This window comes from Microtus oregoni, unplaced genomic scaffold, assembly GCF_018167655.1.
Source record: "Microtus oregoni isolate MIOR12 unplaced genomic scaffold, Mior012 000173F_ref0000288, whole genome shotgun sequence".
NCBI classification, from domain to species: domain Eukaryota; kingdom Metazoa; phylum Chordata; class Mammalia; order Rodentia; family Cricetidae; genus Microtus; species Microtus oregoni.
In genome coordinates, this window is record NW_024544829.1 from 230,197 (window position 1) to 250,000 (window position 19,804).

At 51.5% G+C, this 19,804-nt stretch overlaps 1 non-coding gene and 2 pseudogenes across 1 annotated transcript; all 3 read right to left on the minus strand.

Annotated features, from left to right (window-relative positions):
- Positions 1 to 9,837: 9,837 nt before the first annotated feature.
- Positions 9,838 to 15,522, minus strand: LOC121445305 (annotated as a pseudogene).
- LOC121445319 lies at positions 10,822 to 10,945 on the minus strand. Its single transcript, XR_005973912.1, has one exon. It is a non-coding gene; the product is annotated as a small nucleolar RNA SNORA11 (small nucleolar RNA).
- A 5-nt stretch (positions 15,523 to 15,527) lies between the features above and the next one.
- Positions 15,528 to 17,238, minus strand: LOC121445306 (annotated as a pseudogene).
- Positions 17,239 to 19,804: the final 2,566 nt, after the last annotated feature.

Sequence of the window (19,804 nt, forward strand, 5' to 3'; positions counted from 1 at the left end):
ATGGTCCTGTGGAACTAGAATCACAGCATCTCCATGACTCGGGGTTCCCTCCGGATTACTGAGAGGAGTTTCAGAGAGGGTCTAGTGATGATGATAGACCAGAAACCAGAGGCCTTGAACCAGACCATCGCAATGAACATTGCACATAAAGCTGATAGGACAAAAGGGGATATGTTCTGCCTATGTGACACACCTTGGCTCCCAATGTTACTAAGACAATTGTAGAGGAGTTGGAGAGGCAGGAAGTACAGAGAGCAAAGTCTTATTTTAGTTATTTATTTCTTTGTCCCAACCTCAGTTCCCCCTTCCTCCTCTCCTCTAAGGCCCTCCCGGATCGCACCACCTCCCCTCTACCTCCTCCCCACCCACGCCTTCTCCTTTCCTATGCAGAAGAGGCCAGGCCACCATGGATATCAAAAAACCACGGCATATTAAGTTGCAATAAGACTAAGCACCTCCTTATGTATTAAGGCTGGGCAAGGTGACCCAGTATGAGGAGTAGGGTCCCAAAGGGAGCAAGACTCAGAGACAACCCCTGCTTCCACTGTTAGAAGAGCCACAAGAGAACCAAGCTACACAACTGTCACACACGCAGAGGGCCCAGGTCAGTTCCATGCAGCCTGCGTGGTTGTCGGTTCCTTGTCTGTGAGTTCCTATGAGCCAGGTTCGCTGTTTCCGTGTGTTGTGTGGTCCTTGAGTCATGTGACTCCTACAGTCCTTCTGTTATCACTTCAGACGGATTCCCTGGGAATCAGGGAATCACTAAGCACAGTGGTTGTTGGAGGAACTGACAGGTGTACACGGTGCTTACATTCACAGTGGGAAAATGAATCTCCTAGAGGAGAAAACGTGAGAAAGGGAGAGGTGGGAATAAAAGGCCACTTTTGCGCGCACTAGAACATGGGAAGTGTGGAGAAGCAGCACAGGAAGATGTGCTCGGGCCCCAGGAGCTGCTGCTGTGGTCGTCATAGTCTGTGCTAATGAGAGCACAGAATGGTTTGGCAGTGGGTCTCTGCATCTGTCTCCAGAAGTTGCTGGATGAAGCCCTTCTTATGACTTTTGATCCAGCACCAATCTAGGAGTAGAGCAGAATATCATTAGTTCCTGTATATACACAGGGGCAAGCATTCATACACAGAAATAAAAAGCATCATTACACTGACATGTTTCCCTGGGGGGGGGGAGTTGTCTTGTGGTTTTTAGGTCAATTCTAGGGCCCTGGGATATCCAGCCCCTGCATTCTGGGACATTGTCGGGTGGGCTCACTCTCATGGAATTGTTTGGTTTGGTTTTCATTTATTCAAATTTTCTTTTTGGTGGGGGATGCTAACGGGGTGAAGGGCAGATATGGGGGGACTGGGAAATGAGTGGAGTTGGGTGGATGATGGGACATTGCCAAAGGATCAATAAGGAAATCACCTGTTCAAATATCCAACAAACAAACTCTGGGCACGGCCCTCAACGTGACCCCAGGAGGTACAATATCAATAAAACACGATGGTGAGAACTATGTTTTAAAACAGGGGAGAATACCATCTGAAGACGTGACTCGGAGGTTGAGGGTCCTTTTTCTCTTGCATAGGTTTTATTCCCAGCACCACAAGACAGTTCACAGTCATCTGTAACTCCAGCTCCAGGGGATCTGACCTCCTCTTCTGGCCTCTGATGCTACAGGCACTTATGAGTTCACATATAAACACAGGGGCAAGCATTCAATCACAGAAATAAAAATCAATAAATCATTAAGAATGATACCCAGGTGGTTTTCTAAAGAAGGTATACGTATGCCCAGGCACAAGGTGCTGTTGTGGTTCAGCAAGCCCGAGTTTGTGTTGTTTGTAACTAAACACAGTGGTTGATGGAGGAACTGACAGGTGTACACGGTGCTTACATTCACAGTGGGAAAATGAATCTCCAAGAGGAGAAAGGGAGAGGTGGGAATAAAAGGCCACTTTTGCGCGCACAAGAACATGGGAAGTGTGGAGAAGCAGCACAGGAAGATGTGCTCGGGCCCCAGGAGCTGCTGTGGTCGTCATAGTCTGTGCTAACGAGAGCACAGAATGGTCAGAACGACAGTGCCTGGAGTGCTCTTATGCAAGCAGCCAGGATCATGAAGTAAAGATGTCTGGAGCCCAGAAAGGGATACAGGACACTTGGGAGGCAAATGGGGAGGAGGAAGGCTGACAACTGATCAACTGAGCAGAAAAACTTGGCAAAAAGGGCAGCAAAGAACACGACAGAGATGCAGCTAACCTAAAATCGAGAGGGAAACAACAGCAGGCTAATGGGAAAAAAACCAAGCACTGGTGAGAGGGATGTGAGAGGGATTGAGAGGTGCCAGAGTAGTGGAGGTCGCTTGCACGGCTTAACCTTTGAGAAAGAGATCAGGGACACTAGGAAGGATGACCTGCTGGAACCCTACTTAAAAAGGAATACTGACAACCCCACTTCTGCATGTGGTCACACTGAGGATGAAGGCTTAGTCAAGCCAGAGATGCATGGAGCTGAGGACTGAGGTTCGAATCTATGAGATCTGGAATGAATAACACGGGGTAAACCCGAGTGGCAGGGTGAGATAAGACATGCATTCACTGGGGGTATAATCCCCGGTCCCGGAAGCACGTGTTTCTGCCCCCTGAGTCCATATGCTTGGATCTAGAGGAAGGCAAGGTAGATGGTCAGTTGAGAGAGGAAAGACAAGGATTCCACAGTACGGTCCAGTGTTGGAGGGGGTCTTTCTCCTCAGCAGATGGAGAAAGGGGGATTCTCCAGATGCAGCAGGGAAGCTGTGGTCCTGGACTGACTGAAAATGGACTCTCTCCTGAGTGCTAGCATTCCTGTAGTGAGCAGAGGATGGCTGTTTGGTCTTGGCCTCCGGGAACACACACACATAGCCATCACTTTCTTGCCATTTGGTTTAATCACCCTGGTCACTTTGCACTGTTTGCTAGGTTGTTTCCCACATAGAGCTTGAACTCCTGGGAGGGTTGTCTTGTATTTGGGGGTGGCGTTATGGAGCAGCACAGACAAGGTAAGCTTTGCCCTCCTGGATTGCCCTCCTCCCTGGGATCTTCTCCAAAGGAGCCACAGCCCTGGAGTCACTCAGTGGCTGTGAAACATGGAGGCGTTGGTGACACATGGTATCTTGGGAGTGCATCAGATGGATGCAAACACCCATTGTGAATCCTGACTGGAAACCTCACAAAGAACCCGAAGGTGGAAATGGTGACAAGCCTTGGCGTGGCCCCCTTGTGTGAAGGGCATAGCCAGGGATGTCGGTGGCTCAACTAGAATATGGGTTTCTTGGTCTTTGGGAGCAAAAGTCCAGGCCGAGGGATGTGCCCGGTGGGCAGTCGAGAGCCAGATAAGCACAGTGTGGCTGGACAAATGGACGTCCACACACTGGAATCATGGGAGCAAAGGGAAGAGAAACCAGGGACTCGGCTCAGCTTTGGTACCCTGTCTCGTGACAAATTCAAGCTGTCAGGCCTCTTATGCTGACCAGGCTCTGAAATGGTGCAAGAAGACCAAGGTCAAAGTTGTCCCCTTAGGACAAGAGGGTAGGGGGTAAAGAGCACGCTGAAACAGTTGGTGCGTTTTCAACAGGGGGAAACAGCAGCCACCCCCCTCGTGTCTGTCTCTGTAAAGCCCAGGAACTAGGAGTTGGCAGGAAATGAGAGCCTTGCAGATTGATCCCCTCATCTGGACATTAGGTCTCTCAGGCAGGAGAGGAGAGACAACCCTCATGGCCTTCATAACACCATGGTGAGGACTGACGACCACCTCTGGGGGAAAATGCTGAAACTAGGCTGGGATGTAGGTTTTCGTCCTAAAACTGACTGGAAGCCCCAACAATATGGCAGAGGCTAGAGGATATGGAGAGGGGGAAGCAGTTTGAGACAGGCAAGAAGGCTAGGGTTGACGGCCATAGTTTGGGAGGTAGAAGCCAGTGTTGGTAAGGGGGAGGCAGGGATGAGGTCTGCAAAACGTTCTGCCGCAGTGTGCGGATGGAGAAATTCACCTCAGAGCTCTGTACCTTCTTGTCTGCCCCCACCACCACCAAGCAGCGATGGGAGGGCAGGGTGGAATTGCGCAAGCTTCCATTTTCTCCTGTAATAGAGGCTTGTTGTGTACCGCAGAGGAGCAGAGAACACAGGCACTTCTCCGCTTCCTTTTGTCTCATATTTAGTCCCTACATCATGAGCCCCAGTTGCCATGGGAACTGAAGCTAAGTGTGTGATGCATTCGCAGGGCTGTGGGGGAAAAGCAGAGCTGGTCCTTGAAATAAAGCCCTCTGGGAATAGAGATTTTAGCAAAGTGTTCCCGTTAAAAGAATTAGTAATTTCTAGAATTCTATCGATCTCTGAGACTAACAACAGCTAGGAGGGGTGGAGGGAGGGAGAACAGGAGGGACACAGAGAGGGAAGTAAGGGAGGTGGGAGAGAGGAGAGACAGGAAGAGGGATAATGGAAAGGAGGGAGGGAGGGACACATACAGAGAGAGAGAGAGAGAGAGAGAGAGAGAGAGAGAGAGAGAGAGAGAGAAAGAGAGAGAGAGAGCTAGAGAGAGACAAAGAGACAGACAGAGACAGACAGAGAGAGAGACAGACAGAGACATAAAGAGAGAGACAGACAGAGAGAGAGACAGACAGACAGAGACAGACAGACAGAGACAGACAGACAGAGACAGACAGACAGAGACAGACAGACAGATTGACAGAGAGACAGACAGACAGAGAGACAGACAGAGAGACAGACAGACAGAGAGACAGACAGAGAGAGAGACAGAGAGATGAGAGAGACAGACAGACAGAGAGAGAGACAGAGAGATGAGAGAGAGACAGACAGACAGAGAGAGAGACAGACAGAGACAGACAGAGAGAGACAGACAGACAGAGAGAGATAGCCCTCCACATTGGGTACATCTTTGTGGTGTGCCCCTCTGACACTAACTGGACCACAGGATTCTAGTGGGTCAGGCTACCATGAGAAGTCATGGGGAATTGAATTAGAACCAGTGATGTCAGGGGTCCCCTGAAACTTGCTGCTTCCAGCTATATGTGCAGAGGAAGCAAGGACTAAGCCTAGCCAAGACAGGGTAATGTGTCCTGCTAACAGTCATGGCGAGCTGTAATGTGACAGGGGTAGCAGGGAAGGAGGCATCTCATGTCCCTTCCCCTTGGCTTCCCTGTCTGTTTCAGAGGATCTTTGCAAAGTGACCCAGGCTGGACCTAGATTGAAAGTCTCCTGTGTTGTTTGTCGCCAGCAAAATGAAAATTCAACCCATAGTTCACGAGAATTGAATGTCTGCAACGCAAACACCGGCAATGTAACAGTAAACAGATAAGCCATTTGAACCTGTCTCCATGGCAACCTGAGAAAAGATGCGCAGGCAGGCAGGAGAAGAGGCTGGGGTCAAGCTCACCAACGCATTGGCAGAGCTGGGTCAGTGATCTCTGCCAGCTCATGCCCGCCTCTGTTTTGATTTTCTCCTTTCAATCATGAAGGCGGGCAGGAGCAGAGAACATTGGCGAGAATGAGATGTAATTAGGAGTGCGTGCTTACGTAGATGGGGGAGGTTGGAGTGAGAACACAGAGTGATGCGTGGGTGGGAGGCTTTGCCTGCTGGACCCTACGGCTTCCTCCACGGCAGGCGACAATATGCTGCAAGGTCCACGGCAGGCATACTGTCCTCAGAGGGTTCTAGGTTTGAGTGCTCACACTGCTACCCCTGACTACGTGGCATCAGACTGAGGGGCCTCCCACTCGGGCCTTCTGACTACAGGCCATCAGACTGAGGGGCCTCCCACTCGGGCCTTCTGACTACGGCTATCAGACAGAGGGGCCTCCCTCTCGGACCTTCTGACTACAGGCCATCAGACTGAGGGGCCTCCCTCTCGGGCCTTCTGACTACGGGCCATCACACAGAGGGGCCACCCTCTCGGGCCTTCTGACTACAGGCCATCACACAGAGGGGCCTCCGTCTCGGGTCTTCTGACTACGGGCCATCAGACTGAGGGGCCTCCCTCTCGGGCCTTCTGACTACAGGCCATAAGACAGAGGGGCCTCCCTCTCGGTCCTTCTGACTACGGCCATCAGACTGAGGGGCCTCCGTCTCGGGCCTTCTGACTACAGGCCATCAGACTGAGGGGCCTCCGTCTCGGGCCTTCTGACTACAGGCTATCAGACAGAGGGGCCTCCCTCTCGGGCCTTCTGACTACAGGCCATCACACAGAGGGGCCTCTGTCTCGGGCCTTCTGCTACGGGGCATCAGACTGAGGGGCCTCCGTCTCTGGCCTTCTGACTACAGGCCATCAGACAGAGGGGCCTCCCTCTCGGGCCTTCTGACTACGGGACATCAGACAGAGGGGCCTCCCTCTCGGGCCTTCTGACTACGGGCCATCAGACTGAGGTTCCTCCCTCTCGGGCCTTCTGACTACAGGCCATCAGACTGAGGGGCCTCCCTCTCGGGCCTTCTGACTACAGGCCATCAGACAGAGGGGCCTCCCTCTCGGGCCTTCTGACTACAGGCCATCACACAGAGGGGCCTCCCTCTCGGGCCTTCTGACTACGGGCCATCACACAGAGGGGCCACCCTCTCGGGCCTTCTGACTACAGGCCATCACACAGAGGGGCCTCCGTCTCGGGTCTTCTGACTACGGGCCATCAGACTGAGGGGCCTCCCTCTCGGGCCTTCTGACTACAGGCCATCAGAGTGAGGGGCCTCCCTCTCGGGTCTTCTGACTACGGGCCATCAGACTGAGGGGCCTCCCTCTCTGGCCTTCTGACTACAGGCCATCAGACTGAGGGGCCTCCCTCTCGAGCCTTCTGACTACAGGCCATCAGACTGAGGGGCCTCCCTCTCGGGCCTTCTGACTACGGGCCATCAGACAGAGGGGCCTCCCTCTCGGGCCTTCTGTTTCCTCATCTACAGGATGGAGGAAATGGATCGCTCCCCTCTCTCTGCAGTGCAGATACATGAAACATAGGCCCCACAATAAATTGCATATGAACGGACAAATCAAAGTCCTCCTAAGCCAGCGAGCACTGGACATCCGTGAACTCACATTTTTTCCTACTATTTGAACATGCGATAGAGCTGGAGGAGCGGTTTGAAGGGGAGCTCTGTTTGGCATGTCCAATGGATAAAAAATTCAAAAGCAAGTGACAGAGGGGTCAGGGGAGCAGACCAGTGTGGAGGAAGAAGCCGTGTGGGAGTAGCCAAGCATCTTAGGTATTGCTGCCTGAGACCTGGCACCCCTAGACATCTGACCAGAACCAGGTGCCATTGTGGGAGTGGTGGTGATGGCTCAGAGCAGCAGGCGTGTGGGGGCCCTCTGTCCCCTGCTGATGATGAGAGGGAGGAATGGAGGCCTCCACGTGACCTGTCTGCCCTTCCTATGGGACTCACCGTCTTAGTCAGGGTTTCTATTCCTGTCCTGATCATCGTGAGCATGAGCAACTTGAAAACGGATGGCTTATTTCATCTGAGTTTGTAGTGCGTTTTTGAGGCACCCATGGAAGGAAGCTGGAGGCAGGAGCTGAAGCAGAAGGCATGGAGGAAGGCTGCTTACTGGCTTGCTCGTCATGGCTTCCTAGTCATAGCACTCCGGACCTCCAACCTAGGGGTGGTACCACATCAACCATTGATCAAGAGAATAACCAGAGGTATTTTCCCATAGAGTTACTCAGAGGCCAAAATTCTGGGGGAATTTTCTTAATTGAGGTTCCTTCTTCCCAAGTAACTCTAGCTTGTCTCAAGTTGAAATAAAACTAGCCAGCACATCCACTCTCTGAACACTTGCCATGGCTATCCCATTACATTTTCTCTGCCTGCCCTGGCTGCTCCTCTTCTCCTTGTCCTGCCTGTTCTCAGCACCACTCCCTGGAGAGTAGTGGCAGGTGTGGATGCCTGGTGAGGTCTTCTTGGAAAGGTGTCATGGGAGAAGGATGGGTAGGAGCATCCAGAATGGGATGTACCAACTTCTTGTAGCTGTTTCTTCCTCCTTCCCGCATGTGCTGTCCTATCTCATGGTGCTCACACTCACGGCTCTTGGTTAATGTTGTTGTCCTGTTGGCGGAGAAGACATGGACCAACTCTTTTCAGGAATGTGTCAGGAGATCCTAATCATCATGAGTACAATGGAACACACCTAGCCTGGCGTCCCAGGCATCCCTCCTGTCTGTCAGTCCCGAACAGAGGTGAGGACACTGAACGACAAGGCTCCGTTCCTATGTGTGCGTGTCTCTGCGTGTGTTTATACCAAACATTGCAAGCCAGTGATTGTCAGAGCCCCACCATGTTCAAGTGGCCAAATGCCAAGCCTAACACCAGATAATCAGCACAGGTCACCAAGGAGGGTTTCATCCCAACCTCAAAATCTGTTGGAAAAAACCACAGTTGGGTCCTAGGTGTGGGACCTATGCAAGTCCATCCCACCCCCGCCACACTCTAAGGGGCTCTGGGCTGGTATACTGCTCTCCCTGTCAAATTCATAACCATATTCTTGCCAACAGACCTGAGGTTCACTTTCCACTACGCCTTGCAATTTATACAGATACTCTAAGTCATGATTTCAGTGTAGCTCATATGGGTACTTCCTCTTGAGAAGCAATGTGGAGGCAGGGACCCTGGAACTACTGGATCCCTTGTGGCTAAGTAGGGTTCTGTCTAGCTAGGCTGTGGACATTCTTGAGACAGTCCAGGAATCTCTGAACACTGTCCCTGCTTGCTACTTAACCCTTCCCAGGAGATCAATTTGTCTCTTCCCTCATGGCCTTGTACCTGGACAACCTGCTTCCCTACAGCCATCCTTGGCAGGTATCCTGTAGCCCTGGAGATACCAGCATCAAGGCCTGGCCTTGGCCTCACCAGGAGACACCACCGTCCAGGAAGAGCATCGGAGTCCCTAGCCACATGAAAACTGGGCTGGGTGGGTGCTCAGAATGTGTTGCTATTGTCGTATCTTTCTTTGTCAACAGTACCCAGCCCCCTTAATGCCTGCAGAAGAATACCATGGCTATGGGCTGGCCTCAATTGTCCTAAGACCCTGTTCCATCTAGGAAGACTTGACTCACTCTCAGAGCGATGAGTGAAAGCTTACAGACCCTTGTCCCCAAAAAGAGGGATCTGGGGACAAGTAGGCTTTGTGGTGACTGCTTGTGCATTCTGTCACTGGAGACGGGGCAGTGGTCCCAACCTCTGGCCCTCCATGCTGTCTTTTCTTTGTGTTCTTAGCATGTAGCCAGTGCTCCAGAGAACCCTGGCATGATTTCATCTAGACTCCTCTCTGAACTCAAGTTCTCCCCACTCAGCTTGAACCTCCGTACCACACGCCAACCCACACACACCCAAGGTCCTTTGTCACAGTGGAGCCCCCTGACTCTGGGTGGCCTGTACAAGTGTCCTAGTCAGGAGCTCAGCCATCCACAGGCCTGCTACAACTCACACATGGGTAAAGCAAGGAATCCACACTAATTCTGCAACTTCGATGTAACACTGATACCCAAATCACAAATACACAAGTAAAACACAAAGGGCAAAATAGCCTCCCTCACACATGACCTCTGACCCACAGGGAGAAAGGCCAGGGTGCTATGTAAGAGGAACTCTGAGTGACACAGTGTAGCTGGGTATGGAAGATGGCTTCATGTCCTCAATGCCGCCAGGAACACAGGGAGCAAAGAGAAGAACATAGATTGACTCCATAGCAACAAGGGAGAGACACAAACAATAAACATGTGTACTCCCCCACCATCAGGGCCACCCTTCACCTCCCTGAACATCCCTAACCAGCTTCTCAGCCCTTCCTTAGAGCATCATGTCCCTTTGATGATATTACTGGATATAGGAGAAGCTGGTGCCACCTCTGGTGGCGTCTCTGGTCAAGATGGTGGAGCAGGTGCTGGGGCTAACTAGGATGTTAGTGCTTGCCACACCTTTGGTGCTGCCTCTGATACCAGTTCTCCATATGGCTCTCCCATTGGCATGGTTGCTATTTAGGGTGCACTGATGATACCTGACCCAGAATACAAAAGGGATCCTGGCCCAAGCATCACTAAAATCTCTGTCTTCGTCGCATGTCAGCAGCTTTGCCTGGATGTTGTTCCAGTTCTATGGTCCAATCCAAGCTTCATCCCCAATTTTTATCTGGGTCCTCATCTGGACCCTGGCATGTTGCTTAGTCATATCCACATTTATCTTCTGGAAAGCATCATCCACTGCTTCCAATAAATGAGCCTTCCACTCCCAAGGATCCTGGTTCTGGTACTGATGTAGGAAGCAGAAATTTAAAGACAGAACATCCCACATTCAGGGAGCACCTGCTGTCTGCCACACCCTCCTGTGTTAGGCCTAATGAATCAAGCCCCTACTGTTCTATGCCAGGACTGGGAATCCCCCTGCTCCCAGAACACATCGGATGACATCTATGAATTTCTGGCTAAATTCTTCATGGTCCTCTAAGAGCTTCCTTTGTGATAGGGTCACGGTATGAGCTTTCAGTCAAGGACCACAAGGCACAGAAGATCTCCTGTACCTGTGCACTGAGCCTCAGGCCCCCATCTTGCTGGTCTCATGGCAGGCTCAAAGACCGCTGAGGATCTCATACTGCAATAAGGTGATGTTGGGGAATCTGATGGTATTCCAGGTTTATTGGCGCAAGAAGAAAAAATCCCTTTCTTCTAGGCAAGCAGACCTTTTCTACCTTGGTGATATTCCTCAGTTAGCAGAAGGGGGTCTACACTGCCTCTCCCTCTCCCAACACCTCAGCATCCAAGAGTAAGAACTGCGCGACCTCACGCCAGTGGGCTAACTCAGAATTTGGGTAGGATATTTGCTCACAGCAAAGCCACAATTTTTGCTTCTTACCACAGAGGCTCCAGATTTCTGTCAAAAGCGTAAGCAGAAGAGTCAATCTTTAAGCCCTTTGCTCCGAGGACACCTGGGGGCAAGGGTCCCTGGCTAAGCCATACAGACAATGACTAGAAAGGAAGAATCTGGAGCTCTTAAATCCCTGTACTTCTCTGTGTGGACACAAGCACCCGTGACTGTGTGACTTTGTGCACTATGGCACGTACACACACTTGCCTGTGTTTGCACTTGCGCATTCTCTAAGTACCAAAGAAAGGGTGTGCCCTGCCTTTTTTCCACTACGGAACATGCTCAGAGCCTTCAGATCTCAGAGCCCAAGTCTCCTCACATGTACGATAGGGGAATTTTGCATGTGAGTCTGCAGGGCAAGTGCTTAGTGATCTGGTGGTCTATCACACTCGGCTCCTGCAGAGTGTTCTCAGCCAATCGGGGTTCCCTTTCCCCCCCAAGAATGCCCCTGAATTTCTTCTTCCCACATGCCAGCTGTGGTGGTCTGAATGAAAATGACTCCCATAGACTCATAGGGAGTGGCATTATTAGATGGTATGGTTTCATTGGAGTAGATATGGTCTTGTTGGAGGATGTCACTAGGGGTGGACTTGGAGGTATCAGAAGCTCAGATGAGACCCAGTGGCTCACACTCTCTTCCTGCTGCCTGTGGATCCAGATATAGAACTCTCAGCTACCTCTCCAGCACCATGTCTGCCTGCATGCTGCCATGTTTCATACCATTATGATAATGAACTAATCCTCTGAACTAGGACCCAGCCCCAATAAAATGTTTTCCTTTATAAGAGTTGCCGTGGTTATGGTGTCTCTTCACAACAATAGAGACCCTAACTGAGACACCAGCATGTATTGGGTCACCATGCATGTCCACACCAGAGGCCAGAGTTCCTACACTTTGCACTTTGACCCAAAGAATGGTCTTCCCCACCTGACCAGAACCAAGGATCCCACATGAGTGCAACAAACTCATGCAATAGCCGGGCGGTGGTGGCGCACGCCTTTAATCCCAGCACTCGGGAGGCAGAGGCAGGCGGATCTCTGTGAGTTAGAGGCCAGCCTGGTCTACAAGAGCTAGTTCCAGGACAGGTTCCAAAGCTACAGAGAAACCCTGTCTTGAAAAACCAAAAAAAAAAAAAAAACTCATGCAATCCTTACTTCTGCTTTACAAAGCCATCACGATGACTTTTCAGATTACAAAGAAATGGGCACTTGATTCTGAGGGCAAGCGAAGAGCATGCCTGCTGGGAGTGGCGGTGAGAGATGTGTGTAGAGCACTTCCTGCAGGAGAGCACCTCAACAGAAGACCACACCCTCACAGCAGACGCCACATGAACGCCAGCCCAAGACACCTGACAGAAAGGATGGCCACTGCCCCCAACTCGCACTGTCTGAGATCTCATCTGGGCACAATGGTCTATGAAGGGGCTGGGAGTTCCAGGAAGCTACCCTTCTGTTGTGGTGAGACCCCTCTGCTGTCTTTCTAGCTCAGGGAACCAGAGTCCTATTTCAGACTATTCCAGTCCTGGAGCCTATTCCTCTGAGAGCAGTGAGGCACAGGAACTGTCCCATTTTGGGGAGTAACTCCCCAAGGACAGCAGCAAAGAAAGTTGGGCAGAACCCTATCAACAGGCTGAGGACTCACTTTTGCCACCTCAGTTGCCATTCATGAAATGATGCCCAAAATCACCAAGAGGAAACTTGGTTCTAACCAGAGTGTCTTTGGTTCTAACGAGGAGGAGGAGGAAGAGGAGTGACGCTGTCTGGACGCAGCTTCCCCCACACTGTAGCCAGCTCTCCAATAGCCTCTTTCCACAGAAGGAGAATTCTTCCCCGCCACATAAAGGGTCCTCTTTCCCATCCAAGAAAATTCATATTTCTACAACCTGAGATTGAATTGCCTCATCCCCAAGAGGGCCGAGCTAATCCACTCTTCCCTGAGTTATGCATAGTGTGGGTAAGGCAGGGAACAGGAGCATCTCTGTATAGAGATGAATACTTTGTATTGGTAGGGATCTTGGTCTATCGATACAAATTTAAGGTCAATTTTGTTATATATATATATATATATATATATATATATATATATATACTCTTGATTAAAGTATTGTGCTTGTGCAGCTCATTTTGAAATGTAATGTATAATTAAGAAATATAGGTCAATAGTCATCTATAACAGTCAAGCTTGTAGTCATGTTAATTAGGTATTCTAGATGTACAGAGATATGTTTCAGATGGATAGGTATTCTTGACTAACAGAATATGACATTTAAAATGTTCTAAGAACTTAGGACTTTTCGTGACAATGAGACTCATCTGCTCCTGGCAGCACCAATCTGTAGTGTCTGTGCTACTACGTGTACTCCAGTCCTGTAGCGCTTCTACTATGTGTACTACGTTACTAAGCCTGTAGCATACCACCTGCTCTACAAGAGAGTTCGAGAGTCGAGCAAGGGCCTGCAGATTCACACACACACACACACACACACACACACACACACACACACACACACACTCACTCACACACACACATACACAAACAGGGAATGAGAGAGAGACACACATGGGTCATCCTTGAATTCCCCAAGAATGCCCCCTTTATTGTGTTCAGGGGCAGTTTATATAGTGCTCTGGCCACGCCCCAGCTCTAGGGATCTTTCAGCTGCAGGTCCTCCAGAACCCACTCCCCTGCCATCAGGGTCTTGTGCTCAGAGCAGCTGCAGGCGGCTCAGAGCAGAGGAAAGCAAGTTGTTTACAGGAAATTCAGGATCTGGTGGTCCGCAGTCCCCAACACCAATCTACTTCAAGAGGATGATGGATATTGAAGAGGCTCCTTATGGAGTTGATTAGCCATTTGGGCAAGAAACTGCTCTGGCCTGGAATACTTGATGTTATGCTGTATAAATATGGACAGGCAGGACCCACAGAAAAAGGGCTGCTGAACTTGCCTAAAGGTGAAACAGTCCTTCAGGGTTCCTGCTTCATGAAAGAGTCTTCCAGACATTCTGCAGGACACAGAAGAAAGTGGCTGACACCCTGCCAATATAGGCAGAACTATCTTTCAAATTTCCTGCTTCATTGAAAAGTCTTCCAGATACTATGAGTTCTGTAGGCTGAAGGTGGATGCCCCAATGTTACAGGGCTGGGAGCAGAAACTTTGCAGAAGGCCATAAGGTGTACAAATACAGATGCAGGGTTTGTTGGTCCTGTCTGCCTCAAGATCTACATGCGAGCATCTCCACGGGAGGACTGACCTGTCAATTCTGGACCAAAGAACAAGCTGCTTTTCCTCCAAGCTATGTGTGTAGGTGTGCACCTGCATGGGTGCATGCCTGCAAAACCCAAAATGCAGACAGGCCTGGGCCCAGCATGCTTCCTTCCCACCTGCAGTTGTTGCGTGCTGTTCCGAGAGAGAGAGAGAGAGAGAGAGAGAGAGAGAGAGAGAGAGAGAGAGAGAGAGAGAGGAGGGAGGGAGGGAGGGAGGGAGGGAGGGAGGGAGGGAGGGAGAGAGAGAGAGAGAGAGAGAGAGAGAGAGAGAGAGAGAGAGAGAGAGAGAGAGAGAGACTTACTGGGCCCCTTAGTCCTGCACTCCTGTTTCCCTGGGAGCTTTTAGGCAGGGACAGGCCACAGCATTTCCTTTCCCTTCCTCACTTCCCCCAAAAGCAGCAGAAGAATCCCTCATGTAGACAAGAATGGATGTTCTTGTCTATTTCCTTCAGGTGGATCCCAAAGTTCTACCTGAACAGAAACCAGTGAAGTCAAACCCTATGCTGGGAATTGATGCACCCAGTCAAGCCCTGGTCAGGACATTTCCTCAGCTCCCAGTCAGGAGTCCACGCCTGGGTGAGATTCTAAGAGAAACTGGAGCAAGCAGGGACAACGAGTAGCATCTGTCTTAGGAGACAGAGACTCTCAGAGGGCAGGGGGACACTAGGGGGGACATGTTCCCGCTGCACTGCTGGTGTAGTAGAAGCTCAAGCAGTGAGGGCTAGAGGAGGCTTCTAGAGCAATGAGGCCACAGCCTGGCCAAAGGTTCTGATAGCTTGGAGTTCCTCCCCTCATTACCTGCTTTTCCAGAGTGTAGGTGTGTCTTGCAATGTCCTCAGGCAAGTGTTAATCATATTCTCTGATGACATCCTTCAGCATGCTTGCAGGGATGGGATGACAGAATGCTCAGCAAATGCAGCTGGTCTGAGCAGGGCCTCAGAGACTCAGCATTTTGGCCATTCCGGCTGAAGGCAGCCATTCTGAACACCATGCTGAGAGACAGAAACCACTGCAGCATGAACAGTGGGGTACATGTTTATAGAGATGTTAAAGGGATGTTTATAGAGGCATAGACTGTCTACCTGCCTGCCTGATGGGTACCTCTTTGTAGTCCTTAATCACCAGGTATTTCACCAGCTTACTTGCCTGGAGTAGGAGGAGTTACACCAGAGGAAATCAAGGCATGGGTAGCCACAGAGTGCTAGCCCATGGGGAAGGAGCAAAAAAGACAGGAGGGATGGGCTTCTTACTTTTTGGCAGAGGGATGGGCTTCTTGCTCTTTGGCAGAGGGATGGGCTTCTTGCTCTTTGGCAGAGGGATGGGCTTCTTGCTCTTTGGCAGAGGGCTGGGCTTCTTACTCTTTGGCAGAAGGGTCATGGTGCTCAGGGGCCGGCCCAACACTTGCCTTGATGTATCTGTGAACTTGGGGCCGCTGGGGACCTAGGTGCTAACTGAGCCCAAGATGTCGGTGGGGGCTGAGATACCATACAGGCGAAGGGAACCAGAGCAGGATCTCTTTCTTCTTCACTGCTCTCATGTCCTTTATCAGGTGTTTGGACTATGTCAGGAATGACAGCCACATGCAGGGTTTCCAGATGCTCTATTCAAGAGGGCCCCATGCATCCCTTACCCATACAGGCTCTTGGCCGCAAGAGAAGTACAAGCACTGACTGGTGCGCTCTCCAACCAGACCAGAGAATAGGAGCTACATGGAGTCACCGAAACATGCTAAAAATGTGTAGTGGAGGAACATGGACACACAAGAGAAAGGCGTGAGTAGGGGAGGAGTGGGAGGGATGGGAAAGGAGAGCAGAGGAAGAAGGCTATGGACAGGAGACGAGAGAAAGAAAAGAGGGACAAGAGACTCCAAATGACGGGAAGTCTCGCTTTTTTGGTTCCCTTGCCTCCCATCCTGAGCCAGGGCTCAGCACTGTGCTGGGCAACAGTGGCTTCCCTCACACTCTAGGGTACTTGTGATTGTTTTGGCCTTGGTAGCAGCTGTGGCCACAACATTCTGAGGCTCCACCCTTCCTGTCTGAGCCAGAGCCTCCCCAGACTTGGTGGTCTCTCCCTTCCCTGGCAGGGGATGTCTGGGGCATCTAGAAGCAGCACTGGGACTCTCCGGCATGGACTCTTGGGCCCTGTAGACCTCATGAACCATGGAAAGGCCATTGCACTGATAACTTCTGACTGAGGGATATCAAAGATTTAATTCTGGTTCAGGAAGGCTGTTGAGGCTGGATAGCATCTATCTCTTTGACCCTTGGAGGCTGAGAGAAATCACAGGCCCTACTTGGCCCCTTGGCAGCAACCTCCTGGGCTAGAGGTGTTGTGGGATTGTGCAGCTGTTTCTGGTGTCCCTGGGGCAGCTGTTCCGCTATCCACTAACCCCTGGGACATCTGCAAGAAGACAAAGATTATCTCAGGGGCGTCCGCTGCCAAGGCTAAGCATCAACTCCTGGGGCCGGCTGTGGAGTCACCCGATGGCTAGTGACCCATCCGATTGAAGGACCTACAAACAGCAGCTGCAGCAGCCTATGCAGCTGGGCTAGAGGCCGAGGCTATATTGACAGCATAGGCCCCCGTGCCCCCGCCACCATCCAAGGTTTCAGAATCCAGCTGGAGTGCCTGCACCAGTGTCTGGGCCAGCACAGGGCTTTTTCAGTTCTCAGGGCTCATTCTGCCAAGTCAGAAGCCATGGGAAGTGAGGGGAGGGCCAAGCATCACGCTCCCTAGAAAACCCAGTCTTTTTATAGCACCTAGTTTGGGGCTCTAGGAAGCTTGTGACTGTCTGGTGCCCCTAAGACCTTCCCCCCGTAGGGCAGGAAAGCTTTGGGGAACCTGTACAAGCCCACGCCACTCTTGCCTCCCGTGCATTTGTGCCACTAGAGCAGGGACGAAGACCAGAATGAGCAGGTGGACAAGGAGCGAGGCTCACCAAAAACATCTGAAAGCTTTGAACCCAGCTACCAAAGGCTCTGAGGAGATGGACGTCAAAGCTGTTGGAGATGCCAACACCACCAACAGCACCAAATTCTTCATAGCCATTGTCTCCTTCACTTTCCCCCTGGCATGGTCTCGAGCTCCGTCCATGTCTTTAGCCTAGCAGTATTCTGGTTCCAAATTGAAGCATGCCCCAGCCATCCTGAGAAGAGAGCTCAGTCTGAGAGTGAGAGCAGGGGATGATGAGGTGAAGCAGGGCCTCTGGCTAGGTGAGGGGGCAGCATTCATCAGGTAGGTAGCTATGCAGGGCATAGGCATGACAGGACAGGAGGCTGTGTGTGAGGGGCTGGTCCATCGGTGACAAAGACTTGGCTAAGGTAATCACAGAGGAGATATGATGAAAAGGAACTTTAGAGGGGGTGTCTGGATGTCTAGATTTGATTAGTATTTGAACTGGAGGAAGCAATCACAAAAATCCTACATGGATTGCACAGAAAGAGGGTGGGGGTGGGGCTCGAAACTGAGACGCAGGGGCTGGAAGAAAACACACAGGGATACAGATACCCAGATGAAATGCAGACACACACACACACACATGCAGAGGCACGTGCACAGACACGCAGAGTCACGCTCAACACACAGTGGATCAGTGCTCAGACAACAGGCGCAGAGGACAGCCCTGAAAACCCGGTCTCGAGGAGCCAAAGTCAAGAGGAGATACATGGAGCTGGTGGAGCGACGGGGGAAGGGCAAACTCAGCTGACTGGGTCTGAGCTGAGGCTGGGACTGAAACACTAATGGGGGCTTGGATTAAGAGGCCTGGAGAGGGAGCTTAAGTCCAAGATCTGGGTAAGCGACAAGCAGTCTGTTTGCCTGGAGTAATCTAAAGGAAGTGGGGGCTAGGAACTCAGACGCGGTTGGCTACAGGGGTTGGAGATTTGGACTCTGGCAACTGTAGGCTCAGATATTATGCCTGGATCTGAACGTTACGTGGGATGGCAGGCAGGGGCTTCCATCTAGACTGTGTAGTTAATGGGACTCTAGATAACAGCGTGCTGGCCTTTTTTCAATCCAGAGGGCTATGGGAGTGGGCAGTGTGTCTGGTTGTCCCTTTGTTCCTCCCACGGAGTGACAGGTCACCCATATCACAATATCTGTCCCAAATGAGCAGGATTCACCTTCCAGGAGATTTAGGTTTATGTTTCATATCCATGACTCAGACAGAGAAACTCAGTCTCACCCCAGGATGCTATCTGTAATTATGCTCGGTGTGGGACCCACACCTTAGAGGCCCACTCTGCATTACCATTGGACCACGTCCCTAGGGCTGACACTATCATGCTGTCCACTGGGCCTTCCTGGTGCCTGCTGGTCTCACCGTGAACTACGAGTGCTTAAGTATCTGCTAGGGTAAGCCGTGGGGAAGAGGAAATATTGTCCCCGCTACCCTGCACTGGAGGATTTGAGGAGAAACATGGCTATGAAAAGAAGTGATTTGGACTTTCATACCCCAGGGGAAAATGGCAGGCTGCTCTGTTGGTGTTCCAGAGTGCTTTAAGAAAACAGGCCTAGAAAGCCATGAAGAGCAAGCCAGTAAGCAGCCTTCCTCCATGCCTTCTGCTTCAGCTCCTGCCTCCAGCTTCCTTCCATGGGTGCCTCAAAAACGCACTACAAACTCAGATGAAATAAGCCATCCGTTTTCAAGTTGCTCATGCTCACGATGATCAGGACAGGAATAGAAACCCTGACTAAGACGGTGAGTCCCATAGGAAGGGCAGACAGGTCACGTGGAGGCCTCCATTCCTCCCTCTCATCATCAGCAGGGGACAGAGGGCCCCCACACGCCTGCTGCTCTGAGCCATCACCACCACTCCCACAATGGCACCTGGTTCTGGTCAGATGTCTAGGGGTGCCAGGTCTCAGGCAGCAATACCTAAGATGCTTGGCTACTCCCACACGGCTTCTTCCTCCACACTGGTCTGCTCCCCTGACCCCTCTGTCACTTGCTTTTGAATTTTTTATCCATTGGACATGCCAAACAGAGCTCCCCTTCAAACCGCTCCTCCAGCTCTATCGCATGTTCAAATAGTAGGAAAAAATGTGAGTTCACGGATGTCCAGTGCTCGCTGGCTTAGGAGGACTTTGATTTGTCCGTTCATATGCAATTTATTGTGGGGCCTATGTTTCATGTATCTGCACTGCAGAGAGAGGGGAGCGATCCATTTCCTCCATCCTGTAGATGAGGAAACAGAAGGCCCGAGAGGGAGGCCCCTCTGTCTGATGGCCCGTAGTCAGAAGGCCCGAGAGGGAGGCCCCTCTGTCTGATGGCCCGTAGTCAGAAGGCCCGAGAGGGAGGCCCCTCTGTGTGATGGCCCGTAGTCAGAAGGCCCGAGAGGGAAGCCCCTCACTCTGATGGCCCGTAGTCAGAAGACCCGAGAGAGAGGCCCCTCATTCTGATGGCCTGTAGTCAGAAGGCCCGAGAGGGAGGCCCCTCTGTCTGATGGCCATAGTCAGAAGACCCGAGAGGGAGGCCCCTCTGTCTTATGGCCGTAGTCAGAAGGCCCGAGAGGGAGGCCCCTCAGTCTGATGGCCGTAGTCAGAAGGCCCGAGAGGGAGGCCCCTCTGTCTGATGGCCGTAGTCAGAAGACCCGAGAGGGAGGCCCCTCTGTCTTATGGCCGTAGTCAGAAGGCCCGAGAGGGAGGCCCCTCTGTCTGA